Consider the following 14,516-nt stretch of genomic DNA (forward strand, 5'->3'; position numbering starts at 1 on the left):
TGTTGGTACTATGCCTTTTCATGAGAAAATCATATGCTTCCCCAAATTTTCGGAACTGTAATTTCTGGTTTGGGGAATGATAATGATGGCACATAATCTGAGAAAAGCAGGATTAAGTCTTAGCTAGCCTATAAGTTACCTTCATGCAATTAGAAAAAGGTGTTCCCCCAGAATATGCAGCTCTCTCCACGGGTCATGCCTTAACAAGTTTACCCAGCCTTGTATAAATTAGCAAGTCACCTTCCCTGATAGGTGCAGCCCCAGTGACACATGGCTTGGTAAAGAGAAAGATTGCAGCTCCAACTGGACTACAGCACTATATGCAGAGGTCCTGGTTGTTTTTTGTTATGAGGTCGATAGCAATTTCTCTTGTGTGCTTTTTTGGCTCTCTAGTAAAACCTGGGATTTGGTCCTAATTTAGTTCTGGCATCATCACAGAGCCCTCCATGAGATGAATCTGTAGAAGTTTGGGGAATTTTCCAGCGAGATAAGGCCTACCCTGAAACACCGACACAGCTTTGCTTGCACCGTCAGCATTTAATTCCACAGTCCTGAGGCCTCTGCCCTGAGAAGGTCTCTGGGATTAAGCAAATGGGAGCTTTTAATAACAGTACTCAGGCAGTCATTTCCTTAGAGGTCTTTCTATCTCCATTCTGCCCCCATGGCTGTTCTTCCTCTATGTGACTGCACAGGTGGCCTCCTACCACCGTAACAGGTTCACACCAATGTGCTGAGAGTTTTTCAGTGGCTCACCATTGTCTGTGGTCCTCTTTCATACTTGATTAATGGACAGGCTCCTTTTGGAGAAAAAGAAAAACCCTGTAGATTTCAGTGTTTACTTAAATCTTAAATATTTCTTAAATAGGATTTCAAAAACATGAAACTAAATATAAACTTCTTGTGCCTTATGTTTATAGAACTATAAAACTAAAACGGAAAAAATGTGTTATGAAAAAGCTACAAAGCCAGTATCATTCCAATAAACACCTTTAATTTAATGAGCCAAATGACACTGTTTTATGAAACTTAGTTGTCCTCTGCTGTATGAATATGTTTCAGAGCATGACAGCATACATCATTTTCAGTTATCTTGTCCTACTTACTACTGTGTACCATGTAGTGACCCAGTTCTCCCACCACTTTGCTCAATTTCAGCTAGGGTGATCTTTGTTCAAACAGCATCTCCTTTGGTCTCAGACTGGTACATTTCTGTTGGCTTATACCAACTTAATAATAAACATAAATAGGGGCACTGAAATTGTGAGGCAAACGGTCATCCAGATGATTTGAAATATGTTTTTATCACTGTTTCTGCCATTTTATTATTAATAAAATTATCATTGCAACAAAAACATAAAAATTTTCATAGGGACCTTGTGAACCCCACTTTGAGAAACACTGTAGGACAGAATCAAAACTCCTTTAGATGGTGAACAAAGCCCTTTGTATCCTAACCTGTAACTAACTACCTATCTACCCTCTTCTCAGGTTACTGATTCCTAATTTACTTGTTCTTAAGCCTCAAGAGTAGGGAACAACAAGTTCACCCCAAATCCTTGTTGATACAGCATTCCTTTAAACCTTTCCATGCCTTGTATCTTCTGGAGTAACCCTCAGAACCATGAAACATTCCTCTTTAATCTTCAAGTGTTAGTGCAAATGCCTCTGTCCTTGTATAAAGCCTTTCTTAATCCCTGGCTGACACTGAGGCTCCTATCCCTACGTTTCTGTTGCAGCCTTTAGAGCCCCCATTAGCACACTGTGATCATCCTATTATCATTGTCGGCAGGGTTCTGCGATGTCCACCTCTCAACATAGTGCTTGATACACCAGGTGCTCGGTGAGCATCTCTTGGATAAATGAATCTATTGGTTAAAAAAGAAGCCAGAGGAGAAGATGAATTTGGAGGATAGTTTGAGGAGGCTTTACAACTACTGGTATCAACAAATTTTTCTGTAGATTTTGATTGATCTGTTATTAAAGCATAACGGAGGCCACTCAGCTCATATTTAGGGTGACGTAACACAGAAGATGGTGTTTTTGTTCTAATCCACAGCAAGCTAGTGTTTCCAGAATCACAAAATATAAAGAAGAGAAGCCTGCCCTTGACTTTCTACATTTCTCATGAGGTGTTTGTGACTTTTCAGTTTCATCCAGGTTGAATAAAATATTTGGGAATGTTTCTAGAAGGGACAGTATAGTGATCTGTGGTGAGCTTCTGTTGTCCAGATTGTCTGGAACTGGTTGTGTTCTCAGCAGGGAAAAGCCAGTGTGGCATTCTACCTGCTGGAGTGGTTAAGTTGAGGAGTAGGCAGATGGCTGGTTGGAGACCTTGACGGTGCCTTTCAGCAGCAAGTGCCTGATGGCTCGTGCCTGCCTCAAAGATTCTCTCAGGATGCCTGCTTCTGCCCGGGTATGCTATCAGTCCTAGGCTACGGTTCTTGAAACTTAAGCCTACACAATCCTCATGTTTTTTTTTTTTTTTCTAAATGGAGAATTACTCTTTCCAACAAAGCTGCTTTTTGCTTCATAACTCTCCACAAAATTGTCCACAGGAACAATCTTCCATTTGTCAGATGGATTCCACAAACACTTATACCCTCCCTGGTGAGCAAAGCTTTGGGTCAAGAGCAGTTCTTGAAAGTATAATCAGCAGAGGTTCAAATGAGCATTGTCTTCATATGACAGCCTACATAGTATATTGATCTTAATATGCGTTCACTTCTCTAGTGTGAATAAGTGGTGTTCAGATGAAACATGACAACAATGCATGCAGTGCCAATACCAGTGGGATGAAATTACAGGTGACTAGTGCTTTTACTTTGAAAATGCAGCTGAGAGATCCTTGAACCATTTATTTTTAAGAAATGGGACCCAATTATTCTTTTCCCAATTTTATTTCCATTTTTATTTCACCAGCTTGAGTAACTTCAATATTTAATTCAAATAGGCTATACTACAAACCAGGTAGCTAATGGAATGTGACCATAGCACAATCAAATGTTGATGAGCAGTTCAAACGTACAGTTCACTGGGGCAGCTCAAGGCTACAGCAGGCATTGACTCGCAGATTATCAGCACTCGCCATTTATTCCCTCTCTCTGTCTCATCTGGATATGACTAAAGTTCAAAAATACTGGGTAAGGGGTGCCTGGGTGGCTCAGTGGTTTAAGCCGCTGCCTTCGGCTCAGGTCATGATCTCAGGGTCCTGGGATCGAGTCCCACATCGGGCTCTCTGCTCGGCGGGGAGCCTGCTTCCCTCTCTCACTCTCTCTGCCTGCCTCTCTGCCTACTTGTGATCTCTCTCTGTCAAATAAATACATAAAATCTTAAAAAAAAAATACTGGGTAAAAGCAGTATCAACTCAGCAGTATAGAATAAGAAAAATTCTAGGGGTGTCCTTCATGTGCTAGTACTTCATACTATGTCAGGGAAGATAAGAAGGAAAGAAAACACTCAACATAGAAACTATGCATTTAACAGATTACCCTGAGCAAAATGACCTAACCAATAGCAAAATTTAGTTTCTTGTGTAAGAACAGAAGAAGGTAGTTGCAGAGTTTTTGATTTAGCAGCTATGTGAAGCCATCAAAATCCAGACTGCCCCCTGCAACCTGCACGTCTTTGTAGTTAGAAACTGACTTGGGGACAACCTTGCCTAGGCAGTAGTAGCTCCAGCATTCCAGTAGCCACCAGTTAAAGTACCCTTGGTACAAACAGATACCCTCCTTTACTTCCATGAGGCTGATCTTGTGTTAAAGAAGGTAAAGAAGGTTCTCTTCTGTCCTGGGGGTCCAACGCTGTCGGCTCTGTATTCATATTCTAGGGCTGCCATAGCAAAAATAGTACAAACTCTGTGGCTTAAAACAAGAAAAATTTATTTTCTACCAGTTCTGGAAGCTAGAAGTCCAAAATCAGGGCATCAGCAGGGCTGTGCTGCCTCTGAAGCCTCCAAGATCCTTTCTCTCTTCTTCCTAGCTTCTGCTGGTTTGCTGGCGGTCTTTGACTTGTGGCTGCACAGCTCCAGTATCTGCACTCTTCCTCTGTGCCTCTGCCTTAACAGGGCTGTCTTCTCATAAGCACGTCCATCATATTGGATTAGGCGCCCACCATGCTCCAGTATGACCTCACCTTAACTCAACTAATTATATCTGTAACAACCCTATTTCTAAATAAGTTTTCATTCTGAGGTTCTGGGGATTAGCACTTCAACATTTTTTTTTTTTTTTTGAGGATACAACTCAACCCATAATAACCCTCCAAATACTTAACACCCCTCCTCTGTAGTAAATAATTCGTTTCCAAGGTAATCAGACAGTCATTTGAAATATACAGGTCTGCATGTTAGAAGAGCTAGCTTAGAGAGCCCAGCTTTGGCTATCTGTACACACACACTCGTGCTTACACACACACACCATTCTCTCACAGCCTCATGTGTTTAAGGCAAACACAGTTCTTTCTGGATGTACTAAGCATAGCAGATTGCCTTCCTACCTGGGTACCCAGCACTTTCAGAATTTTGTTCTGTCCTACCTGATCTCTAGCCAAGCATTTTTAATTATCTCCTAAGATGTTTGACGCAGGTTACCTCCCTCAACCCTCTGTTTACATTGAGCTCTGGTCTCCTGCCTCTTACTTTAGCCTATGTCTGCATGTTAGAGATATTCCTATATCTCTATATATCTATATATAGAGAGATATATATTCCTATTAGCCATGTTTATTGTCTCTTTTCTCCTTTACTGTCTTCTGAGAGCCAATTTCATTTTTAAAATTTTATTAACATATAATGTATTATTTACTTCAGGGGTACAGGTCTGTGAATCCTCAGTCTTACACAATTCACAGCACTCACCATAGTACATACCGTCCCCAATATCCATAACCCAGCCACACTATTTCTCCCCCTGCACCCCCCGCAACAATCAGTTTGTTTCCTGAGATTAAGAGTCTCTTATGCTTTGCCTCCCTCCCCGCTCCCATCTTGTTTCATGTTTTTCCCTCCTTTTCTCCCACGAACCCCCGCTCTGCCTCTCAAATTCCTCATATCAGAGAGATCATATGATAATTTTCTTTCTCTGATTGACTTATTTAGCTTAGCTTAATACCCTCTACTTACATCTATGTCATTGCAAATGACAAGATTTCATTTTTTGATAGCTGCATATTATTCCATTGTATATATATATGCCACATCTTCTTTATCCATTCATCTGTTGATAGACATCTAGGTTCTTTCCATAGTTTGGCTACTGTGGACATTGCTGCTATAAACATTCAGGTGCACGTGCCCCTTTGGATCACTACGTTTGTATCTTTAGGGTAAATACACAGTAGTGCGATTGCTGGGTCGTGGCTCTATTTTCAGCTTTTTGAGGAACCTCCATGCTGTTTTCCAGAGTGGCTGCACCAGCTTGCATTCCCACCAACAGTGTAGAAGTGTTCCCCTTTCTCCACATCCTCGCCAGCATGTTTCCTGACTTATTAATTTTAGCCATTCTGACTGGTGTGAGGTGGTATCTCATTGTGGTTTTGATTTGTATTTCCCTGATGCCAAGTGATATGGAACACTTTTTTATGTGTCTGTTGGCCATCTGGATGTCTTCTTTGCAGAAATGTCTGTTCATGTCCTCTGCCCATTTCTTGATTGGATTATTTGTTCTTTGGGTGTTGAGTTTGGTAAGTTCTTTATAGACTTTATAGATTTTAGATAGTAGCCCTTTATCTGATACTGACAGCCAATTTCTTGTAATAAAAGGCATAATAATATTTCACATTTGCATATAACTTTTACAAATGTTATTTTTAAGTGCTCACAACTATCTGTGAGGTTGCCAGTTAGACATGAGTATGTGATTTTATAGATAAGGAATATGAGGCTCTGGCAGGCTAAGTGCTCAGGGATACTGTGTGGTAGGGGTAGGTCTGTAATGGTGACTAGGATGTATATTTTGTGACCCACTGAACTAGAAGATTTCCAATACAACCCATGTCCACTGTCAGTGTTGATATTGCTCCGCTAGTATTTGCATCACATTGATGCCTCATAATATCCTGGTCTATAGCAAAATGGGATATAAGCCTACTTTATGTATATTGACGGTAATGGTGGGGGTTGGAGAAATTGATCCTTCATCTTCCCTTCCCACTGTCACATGTAGCAAAGTATTAAACTGAATGTAAATGACTGAAACTCAAGAAAAAGGATCAAAGCATCATTATTATTGGGGACATTTATGGACTATGTTAGAATAATGCCATGGTGTTAACTGATATGCATGTGTGTGGCCATGCTGATTGGTAAATTATTGAAATACTTCCATTCTGGATGGTAAATGGCTGGGATCCAGAGCCCCTTGAATTCTCCTTGGCCACCAGAGGTGCCTGTCTCTTTCCTTTGGACACCCCAGATCTTTAATGGTCCAGCCACTGTAGGTCGTATCTGTCAAGTAGGGGACCTCAAGGACCAGCTCCAGTGCCATGAGCCAGCTGGGTGTCAGATAATTTGAGTATTGTACCTGCTAAGCAATGTATGATGGGAAGGGGACTTTCACTTGCTAAGGGTGCATTAATGTATCAGGAACTAGCTTAGGGATGCTTAATACATGATTTCACTTCCACAGTTCTCTCTAGTAGATGCTATTTTCTCCATTTTACCACTGAGGAACATGAGGCTCAAAGAAGTCATGCCCAAATCCACATGCCTAGTAAGTCCTGGAACTGTTTGGCCTTATAGAGAGCATGGAATGCAAGTCCCATTTGACAGATGAAGAAACTAAGGCAGGGAGAGGCTATTCTCTGTGCCAGTTCAGAGCAGTCTTTGTCCCAGAATTCAGGTTTCCCAACCCACTAGCCCTGTACTCTTTCACTTTAGTGTGTTCACAGAGCGTATTCAGTGTGGAAGGTGTGTGCTGAGATAGCTCGTACAACAAAGACGCACAGAGATGTAGTGGAAGAGTATTCTGAAATGAGCATGAGACCATCGTTTTAAAAGACATACACACATGAAGGACCTATCACCAGTAGTTTAAAGTTGACTACACTTTACAGTCCCACCAGTGAGAGAAGTAGCCCATATATTAAGGATCCAGTTTACTCGGCATCTTCCTAAAACAACTAAAGGTCTGTTTCTGTATTAGAAAGCAGACTTGTGGATAAAGTAAACATTTCCTTCTTTTTAGAAAAAAAATTTTTTTTTGTTTTTACTTCCATCTGCTCGTCGTTGCAAACAAGAGCTAATCAGCTGAGCAGAGAAACAGATGTGCTGTGACGGCTCCAAAACTGGGTTTCTGCCTGAAAAAGTGTCGTTGACAGGGGACGGTTGCCATAACAACAAGCTGACACCAATGCAGAAATATCACGGGCTTTTTGTACCACTCTTGCCTTCATTAATTATGCTTTTCCTAGCTAAATGCTATTTCCTTTAGTACTGTCAGGACTAGAGATGACAAATGAGATATTTTGTGTTGAAGGGCTCAGAAAGCCATAAAAACACTACAGAACTGAAATAGTATTGTCATTATTACCATTTCGTTTCCTAAGCTCTAGTTAATGGATTTGGTCCCCAAATAAGAGTTAGCATTTATTGAGTGCTTACTATGTACTAGGTACTAAGTGCATTATTTTTTATTTTTGTTAGAAAATAATTTTTTATTATTTACTTTTTTTTATTGAAGTGTAGTTGACACACAATGTTACTTTAATTTCAGGAGTACAATATAGTAATTCATCAACTCTATCTGTTATGCTATCCTCATCATAAGTGTAGCTATCGTCTGTCACTATAAAATGCTATTAAAATACCATTGACTGTATATTCCCTGTGCTGAACCTTTCATCTCCATGACTTATTCATTCCATAACTGGGAGGCCTGTACCTCCCATTCCCCTTTACCTATTCTGCTCATCGCCCCATCCCTCTCCCCTCTGGCAACCACCAGTTTGTTGTCTGTATTTATGGTTTTCTTTCTGTTTTGTTTGTTCTTTTATTTTGTGTTTTAGATTCCACATGCCAGTGAAATCATATGGTATTTGTCTTTCTTTCTCTTAGCATAATGCCCCGTAGGTCCATCTGTGTTGTGACAATCTCTCATTCTTTTTTTGGCTATGTGATATTCCATCATATATAAAGACCACATTCTTCTTTATCCATTCACCTATTGATGGACACTTGTATTGCTTTGTTTCTTGGCTATTGTAAATAATGTTGTAGTAAACATAGGGTTGCAGACATTTTTTGGCACTAAGTGCTTTATATGAATGAATTCTTTTATAATCCTCACAATAACTCCATAAATTCAGTGCTATTACTAGTCCAGTGGTTTGGATTAAGTAAGTCACAGAAAGACTCTTCTTGTCCTTGGACAAGGTATTATGATGTCACCAGGATTTGAACCCAGCTATTTAGCTCCAGAGTCCTTAACCACTATACTAGCACAAACGGTTTGTGACCGTTTACCAGTGTACCAGATAAGATTTAAACATTTTCAGTTTTATAATTATTTTAGATAAGAATGATCCTTCCTAATATGTTGAAGAAAATGTAATAATTCAACATGATGCTAGAAGCCAATGTGATTAATCCCCAAGGGAAGGATCTGAAAAAACAAAATGACAAAGTTCTTCAGAAGAGAATTTAGGAGATTTGGATTTTAGTTTTAGCCCTGCCACTCATTTTCAGAAAGTGATTGTGGTTCAGTTATTTTAATATGGCTTCAGTTTGGGGAGAAAAGTTAAGAGGACACATTTTGGAGTCAGACCTGGGAGCAAATTGTAGATCTTGCTTACCCACCTAACCGCGGACCTTAGGCAAGTTCCTGAATATTTGTGATTAGTAAGGTGGGGAGAAGTTAAAAGAGATAAAACGAGAAGGAAAAAAAATAAAAGAACAGCTTCAAAGTTCAAAATTAAACAATGCACTGAACATGTTTTGTGTAGTCTCTGGCATAGTAAGTTAAGTATTTTTAAAAATGGTGGTGCATATTGTCCGCAACCTGGCCCTCCCTAACTTGGTCTCATCTGTAAGAAGAAGAGATTGTCTTGGGTAGTTTCTGCCTCCAAGCTCTCTTCTATTTCTCAGAGAAGATTTACAGGTTTTAGGGAGAAAAAACCTCTTCTAGCTCACATATTCCATGGCTCTGCTATTCCTCTGATGATGAAAGCAGGGTCTCTCCAAGCTCTCAGTAAGGGAGAAGTGGCATAAATGGTGAGAACATCAGAGTCCATTTTTACCTGACTTTTTTTAAATGGCTGGGGATCATTGGGATCCCATGTGCCAGTCATATCTCTGAAAGGAATGCAGGACTTGTTTGCTCAGGAGATTCAAGTGAGGGGTTTAGCACCCAGATCACTGACTGGAAGACTTATGTGTCTTCCCCCAAGACATTCATTCCTGAGATTCTGTAGCCATTTGTCTTCCCTGATTTCCTCCAGACTCTTATGTCAGCTTCTAAGAAACAGTGGGATTCCTTTCCTTCTTGTTCTGGGCTGACCCACAGTGGTTCTGCCTTGAAGGGCTCTGAAGCACAACCCATGTACTTGGGGCTCTGGTGGGTGAAGGGCCCAGGGTAAGGGTAAAATGATTGAGTGCAGCCCCAGCCTTTAACCTCAGCTTCAGAAAGAGGTCCCCTCTCAGTTGAAACTCTGCAAGGAAGTTGAGTCATGTGTCATATGTTAGTGCAGAGGTGGGGGGCTGGCCCTGGAGGTGGTGGTGACATGTTGTCACCCTCCTCCTGGTGGGTCTAAATATAGAACTCCATCTGAGGCTTCAGCTCCCAGATGTGCAGAAACATGTGAGGGCCAGAGCAGAGGCCTCTTATCTCCTCTCCTCCCACCATCCCACACTCAGTGCTGAGCAAGTAGTATCAAAATAAGGTCCTCTGTGAACGATTGGAGCTTTCAAGGCTGTCCTCCCACCCCTCTCTGGGAAGGTGAGAAGGGCCAAACTGTTCCCACAGGGGCAGAAGTACTTGTTGAAGGAATGTCAGACCTGGCCTTGGCTCTTCCAGAGCTCTGAGTCCCAAATTACCTGGTGGCTACCCTCCTATCAGGGCCTCCACTGCCCTGCCCAGGGCCCAGGGGCTCAGTCCCATGAAAGGGAATTCATGCCTGGCCAAAACTTGCATTTGGTCTTTTGCCTGATGGTCACTGAGAAAGCAAAGGGAGGAGGGTATTCAGCCTCAGGAAAGGGGTGGGGGTGAGGCAGGAGCCTTGGGGTGGGGGTGAGGCAGGAGCAGGTGGGGTGTGGGGAGCCTAGTCTTTGTAGTGTTCTATTACGTCCCAGGTTTTTTCCACACCTTCTTTAGTTTTAGAAGGTTAAAGGAAATGACTCCCTGGTAGGAATGTATGACATTCCCAAGGGCATCCTGGTTTGCATGGTGACATCAGCCTGTGAGAGGACAGAATCCAGAGACAACTTGCAAATAAAGGGGTATGCCTATGTTGGAGCATTCAGATATTTGATTCGCTTTCTTTCCATTTCTACGGTTCTGTTATAGAGGAGAAAATCTCTAACCCCCCCCCCCATTAGTTTCTTTTCTTTTTTAAGATTTTATTCATTTACTTGACACACAGACAGAGACCACAAGTAGGTAGAGAGGCAGGCAGAGAGAGAGGGGGAAGCAGTCTCCCTGCTGAGCAGAGAGCCTGATGTGAGGCTCGATCCCAGGACCCTGAGATCATGACCTGAGCCAAAGGCAAAGGCTTAACCCACTGAGCAACCCAGGTGCCCCAGATCCCCATTAGTTTCTTATTGTGGGCTCATGCTTCAATTCTATTACCTACTAGCTGTGTGACTTTGGGCACGTTTCTTAACCTTTCTGAATCTATTTCCTCACTGGGGTAATAAAACCTGACCTAACGAGCTGTAAAATGCCCTGAATTGTAGAACTGCTACTCATTCTTTCCTTAACTGAACCCTGGTAGAAATGGAACATTAGCTGGCAAAGGGCAGGGGCAGCAAGGAAGTAAGAGGCAGCAGTAAATCCATCTGCTTAAGTGGAGGGTGTGCTTACATGCTCCCAGGTACAGAAGTTACTGTGACTATGGCTTATGGTACATGAAATCTCTTTGGCAATGACCTAGTGTTCCCTGTTTGATAAGAATTCCCAGGAGATGCCTCTCAGGAGGGTAGTGGGGGAACCATGGATCTTGCTCCTGGTATGGCCACAAACCAGCTGTGTAACTCTGGACAACTCACCTCCCCCCAGCAACCCCCAACTCTGGGACTTAAGTTTCCAAGGGGGTTGACTGAATCCTGAGATCCCTTCTAGCATCCATTTCTGGTAGGGAAAGCTGCTGCAGCAAGGGAAGACAGTGGGATTATACTGGGTTTCCAAGCAAATGTGTTCATTTAGAGCCTTTTCTTCTTTTTTTAATTAAACAACAGATAATTATTTCTCACAGTTCTAGAGGCCGGAAGTCCAAGATCAGTATGTCTGCAGGTTCAGTATCTGGTTGGGCCTGCTAGTCTCCTGGTTCACAGATACCATCTCCTCGCTGTGTCCTTACATGGATTTAGAACGTTTTGCATACTAAGGGCGCATAGAACAATATGGGCACACTAATTTACCTTTCACAAAGGAGTTCTGTGAATATTGGTCCTGAGATGGATATGGGGCTTATCACATAAATAAGAATAAATGACACATTCCTGGGGCTTTGGGGAATTTAAGTGCAAAGTCAGCCTGGCCTCAAATCCAAAACCAGTTCACCTTTAACCTCTACTACCATGGTGGGAAGTTGGTATTGTGCAGGCATTAATTTGAACCTTGTTTTATTTCTCTAAAGGCAAAGTTGAATGTTAGCAATCCTGAGAAAAGTCTTGTGAACATTATATTTTAATTCGAGACCTTCCTGATTTTCGTAAGGATAGTTTAAAAATAATTTAAATTATTTTTGGCTGTTTATCGGTATATAAAATGTAGTTTCAATTCTAGCCTTGAGTTTTATGAAAGAACCCCCCCAAAGAAAACCCAACCAATCCTATCATTTTCAGATCTTCTAGTTGACATCCCCTTTGCAAAAAAAAAAAAAAAAATCCAGCAAATCTCAAATGTATCCTTCCTTGAAGTTATATTTCATTCAAAGGAAGAGACTTCATATGTTTATTCAGTATCTCAGCTTGTAACTCTTTAAGATGTTTGTATGTAAATCTGGTGAATAATATTTGCCATTGAAATATTTTTAACTGAAATTTCCAATTCAAAAAAGTTCTGTTTCAGAAATGTTTAGGATTAATAACGTATACCTATTATGCTACATAAATTGCATAAGCAAAATTAGGAATCCTATTTCCCCGTGTACCTCTCAGCCCATCTTATTTGGCAGTGTGTTGACTGCATTTTTGGGTCCAAGGTCAGCCAAGGATTAATAGCTTTAGGTCTATTTGCCTTGCCGATTTTAGAGCTGAATTTAGCTCTTGAAATAACAGCATTTTGCCTGCGTACTTGAGTGAAATTTTAATATTGAGCTTTGATTATAATTTTGTATCACACCATCAATTCTAGTAAGGTAAGAAATCAGAACATATAAGGCAAACCTAACTGCATTTTTAATGATATTTTAAAATGTTAGTGGGAAAATGAGAGTTTCTGAATGACATCTATTATTTTTTAAGTTTGATGAGCTATTTTTTTATAAGAGTAAAAAATATTTTTCCTTATATTAGATGGTGCTCCTATAATACTGCTTTCTTGAAAGTATGGGTTAAAGTCACATTATTGAAAGAGATTTCAGCCCAGCAGCTCTTTGATATATAATTTGATAAATGGTTTAAGTTAAATATCTTGTTGGAGAAATCTAGGTTTTCTGAATGCAGGAGCTCATATGTTACTGTCTTTTATCCCCTTTACATCTAATCTAATACAGGTGTTCTTTTTAGATAATGAAGACCTTGAGATGAGGAGAGACTGTTTTGTTCCCTCAGGTTCCTATAGGCCAAGTCATTTTGCAAGAGTTAGAAAGTGGATCTTAATTCTATCTTCCGAGCTTTATCAGCAAGCCCGACTCTTGGTCGAGGCTGAAATGAAACTATAATCATGGGGCATTTCATGGGATCGTGATGGCCTGAGAAAGTGAAAGTACTACCTGTAGCCTTATGCTTACATAGAAAGGGATATTGTTGGGAAGGAAATTTCTTTAATTCTTCTTGTGTTAATCTCATGGGAACCTGGTTTCATGACCAAGATACTACCTTTAACCTGCCAACTTATTGATGAATAATCCAACAGCCAACAAATACTCTAGCGGAATGAAAGATGTCCTTGAAAATTAAGGCAAACTTTTCAATACTTATTTAGGTTTTCAAGACAAAAAACAGACAATATTTGCTTTTTGTTGTAGAAAGAATTCATGCTCCCTCTAGACACTTTAGAAAATGCAAAAAGGGTTAAATAAGTAAACAAAATAGGTATTATCCATACATCAGTGACACAGTGATATCTCTAATTAATTTTGATACCATAGAAAAAGTTGGGTAACCAGCATTTTCATAATCAGTACATCAAACAAGGCCCAGAGAAAGGATTTGCTTGGTTTGCATGGGAAGAAGAGGTACAAGGAGTTGAGGTAATTTGCCAAAGTAATCTAGTAAGGGAATGGGAAAACCAAGATGAAAGTGCCTGGCTCTGGGATTTTCTTTCACCAGTCACAGGTACAAATTTTTCTATAATCCAAGAGCTACTAAGAGTTGTTTTTTCTCTGCCATTCCCCTGGTAACTGAGGAAAGGGTCACCTATCCTCTACAGAAATCTGCTGACCATGCCCAGTGGTGGACTAGGAGATGATATGTGTCAAAGCAGTTGTGTTATCAAGTTGTGGGTGCAGTTTTAGCCCTGAACTCCTTCGGGAGAGGGGAGGAGGTCCTCCCTCTGTGGGGTGGGAAGGAATGACAAGGGAGATTTAGAGGGTCTGGAACTTTAGAATACATTAGCCTGAGGAAGGCTAAAGAGAACTGTCCTAACAAAGAGGTTTGACTGCTAGCCTTTGCTCTAAAGACCAGTAGAGGTAAACTGTTAGTGAAAACTGATTTCTTGTTCTCATGCTCTTCTAGAAAGAAAAGTTTTTGGCAGCCAAGGAAGTAATGACCGACATTTGGGAGGGCTCAAGCCCATCTCAGGTTAAAATAGCTAATGCCATTGGGCAGTGTGGCTGCTAACGCATAGATATTGCTAGTAATCCAAGCATTAGTGCTTTTCCTCTTCTTAAAATAAGCAGCAGTGTAGTCTAAGGGTACCCGAAAAGCCATAAGTTCACATGTCAAGGTAGGAACCCAGACATACTCCATTAACTGGCATCCAAACCATTGTTCTGATGTTGAAGCTTGTCTTTCCTAACAGGCATTATCACAGCAACCAGCATCTTTTCATAGACTTTAAGACCTTTTACAAAATATTAACAATAAAGTCTTTAAGGTTCCAGCCTTCCGGTTCACACCCCAGAATAATCTGTTTGCTCTAGCTAATTTGCGTGGAGAGGTTAACCTCTGTTTGAGATCAACCCCAAAATCACTTATTTGG

General features: G+C 40.8%; 1 protein-coding gene across 1 annotated transcript in view; it reads left to right on the forward strand.

Moving 5' to 3' along the window:
* The window catches only part of MYO3B (myosin IIIB), a 406,310-nt gene that overhangs the window by 33,952 nt on the left and 357,842 nt on the right, over positions 1-14,516 (forward strand). The window lies entirely within an intron of this gene.

The sequence above is a fragment of the Meles meles genome, chromosome 9 (assembly GCF_922984935.1).
Source record: "Meles meles chromosome 9, mMelMel3.1 paternal haplotype, whole genome shotgun sequence".
In the NCBI taxonomy this organism is placed as follows: Eukaryota; Metazoa; Chordata; class Mammalia; order Carnivora; family Mustelidae; genus Meles; species Meles meles.